The sequence below is a fragment of the Bos indicus genome, chromosome 19 (genome assembly GCF_029378745.1).
Source record: "Bos indicus isolate NIAB-ARS_2022 breed Sahiwal x Tharparkar chromosome 19, NIAB-ARS_B.indTharparkar_mat_pri_1.0, whole genome shotgun sequence".
NCBI lineage: Eukaryota > Metazoa > Chordata > Mammalia > Artiodactyla > Bovidae > Bos > Bos indicus.
In genome coordinates, this window is record NC_091778.1 from 17,287,404 (window position 1) to 17,290,371 (window position 2,968).

General features: G+C 58.1%; 1 pseudogene; it reads left to right on the forward strand.

The window, feature by feature from the left end:
* Positions 1 to 240: 240 nt before the first annotated feature.
* LOC139177714 (acid-sensing ion channel 2 pseudogene) lies at positions 241 to 1,663 on the forward strand (annotated as a pseudogene).
* Positions 1,664 to 2,968: the final 1,305 nt, after the last annotated feature.

The window sequence follows — 2,968 nt, forward strand, 5'->3', positions numbered from 1 at the left end:
GAGCCCCCAGCCTCCTTCCCAGTCTCCTGGTCCTCGCCTCTCCGCGGCCGCGCGCGCTGCCTACTCTCCGAGGAGGAGGCGCGAGCCGCGGACCGCCCGGCATTTGGAATTCTGCCCAATAAAAGGGGGGCCCGGAGGACGGACGAGAGGAGAGGAGGGACGGAGGCCGGCGGCGAGAAACGCGATCCGGAGTCCAAAACAGCACGGGCAGAGGAGAGGACCCGAGCAGCCGCGGCGGCGGTGGCGGCGACGGGGGCCCCTGAAGCTCGGCCGCTGCGCCCGCCTGCAGTGCATCAGCGTGGCCGCCCTGACATCCCCAGGATGCTGAACACGGGGCATTATGCACTGGTTAACAGGCTCCGAGCTGCTGAGCGACTTGTTTTAAGCATTTTCTCCCTCGCTCTCGCTTTTAATCTTGTCTCTAGTGGCGTGTGTAGGGGGGAGGACTTTATTTCCATTGGCTAAGCTCTCCCTTCCCACCCACATCTCTTCCACATCACCTTGGTGTCTCCCTAAATAAAACCAGCCCTCCTTATCGCCTGGAAAAAATCAGGAGCTAGAGTTTGAATGGGTTTTTTTTTTTTATATAAACACTCACCCCTGGCAGCGTGCGGCTGGGCTTTCAGGATAAACTCCGGTGGTGCTGCCCTGCCTGATGCTGGCTTTTCCTTCCCTCCCTTGAACGTCAAGCTTTAAGCAGAGACCCGAGGACTGGGAACTCTTTCCCTGAAATCTGATCAACCTGAAGCCAGTTGCGGAACTGCACAGGGTCCCCATGGACCTCAAGGAGAGCCCCAGCGAGGGGAGCCTGCAGCCCTCTAGCATCCAGATCTTCGCCAACACCTCCACCCTCCACGGCATCCGCCACATCTTCGTCTACGGGCCGCTGACCGTCCGGCGTGTGCTCTGGGCCGTGGCCTTCGTGGGCTCCCTGGGCCTGCTGCTGGTTGAGAGCTCAGAGAGGGTGTCCTACTACCTCTCTTATCAGCACGTCACCAAGGTGGACGAGGTGGTGGCCCAAAGCCTGGTCTTCCCGGCTGTGACCCTCTGCAACCTCAACGGCTTCCGTTTCTCCAGGCTCACCACCAATGACCTGTACCACGCCGGGGAACTGCTGGCGCTGCTGGACGTCAACCTGCAGATCCCCGACCCGCACCTGGCCGACCCCACGGTGCTGGAGGCCCTGCAGCAGAAGGCCAACTTCAAGCACTACAAACCCAAGCAGTTCAGCATGCTGGAGTTCCTGCACCGCGTGGGCCATGACCTGAAGGATATGATGCTCTACTGCAAGTTCAAGGGGCAGGAGTGTGGCCACCAGGACTTCACCACCGTGAGTACTTGGCATTCAGTTCCTTTCTGTGCTTGGTCTTTGGAGAAGTGCCACGCTGGTGGCCTCTGGCTTGGTTTGAGGTCTCTCTGTGCTTTGGAGCAGGAGGGAGAGCCGTGCCTCAGGTTGAAGGCCAAGAGGGGAGTTGGCCAGAGTTGTTGGAACTGGCAGGAGGCGTCTGCCCGCTGGGATGGGCACTGTTGTCTGGCCGGATGTGCAGGGCGAGCGGGGGGCCTGGCCTTGGGCGATGGCTCCCCGAGATGTGCTGAGCTGCCTTTCACCCACCCAAAGGCAGGAGGCCTGAGCTGTCCGTGGTCCAGGGCACTTGGTGTCTGAGCTGTGTGATTGGAACAGCTTGTCATTGACGAGGTGGCATTTTTTTTTTCCCCTTTCTCTCTCTGCTCGGAAGTAGCATCAGGCACTGCATCCTGTGGGTTGGGCTGGAGCTTAAAGCTGCCAGAGAAGGGGGTGTGGGGCCCCAGGCAGCCTGGCTGGTTCCTGGCTTTGGGAGCTTGCTGGAGCAGGTGATACTGCAAAGGTGTAGAAGTCTCTTTGCTGCCTTTTCCTGTGCAGATTCTGAGCTCCATGTCAGGAGAGGAGAGGCCAGGGGCCCCAGGGTCTCTGTCTGGTCTGCTGGCAGGTCAAAAGCAAAGAGATGTCCAGGGTGCTTGGCCCAGAGAGGAGGGTTTAGATGGAGGCAGGATGGTCTGTGAGATGCCTGTGAGGGCAAAGCATTGCAGGCTGGCTGGTCTGGGAGTTTCAGCTGGAAACTCAGAGGCTCAGTTTGCTATCTGTACAATGATGATGATCGCTTAACAACGTGGATACGAGAGGAGTGGTGTGGGGAGGGGGCGAGCAGCTGTGAGATTCCAAAGCCTGGAGGAGGAGTGTGGAGCTGAGTAAAGAGCAAAAGCGGAGGGGAGGTGGCTCCCTTTCAGGCAGGGGCTTCCTGGAGGGGCAGAGAAAGGATGGGAGGAGAGCTGTGTCTGCCTAATTAGTGGGCTGCTAGGCAGAACTTGGCACCACAAGTCTGATTGCTGCTGCCGACAGCTCCTTGCTCCCAGGGGGGCCTGGGACATCAGGGGCCTTGGGACCCTCCAGAAGCCCAGTGTGGTTGCTTCTCCCAAAGCTGCCTTAGAGCTTTTGAGTCTCAGAACCTTGAGCCAAATTGCAGTCGTAAGTTTGGCGTGGCAAATGGCAGAGAGACCCGACTCTGTCGTCAGCTCTCGTCTGAGGTCCTCTGCTTAATTAAGACATGCCCTACCTTGCTCCGTGATACATCCATTCCCCGTCTGCTCTCAGATCCACTGCCTTAGCAGCCTCTTGCTGTGAGTTTCTTTTAACACTACAACCGATTTCTGCCCACAGCCTCTGTGCTTGCTGTGGGCTGTCTCTGGTCTTCTCTAGAAAAGCCAAGAGTGCTTGAGTGTTGGTGGGTGGGGAAGGAGAGGGTACTGCTTCTCGCTGCCTGTAGAGCTCTCTTTCTTGGGGGAGTTGTTCTGTGTGATTTGTTTGAAACCTTGTGCAAAACAGCCCAGCAGAATCAGGCCGTGGTATATGGAAGCTGAAGAGGAAGCGGGTCTGAGCTGGGGGCAGGGACCAGCAATCCTGGAAGCCTTTCTAAATTGGAGCAAACAGGAT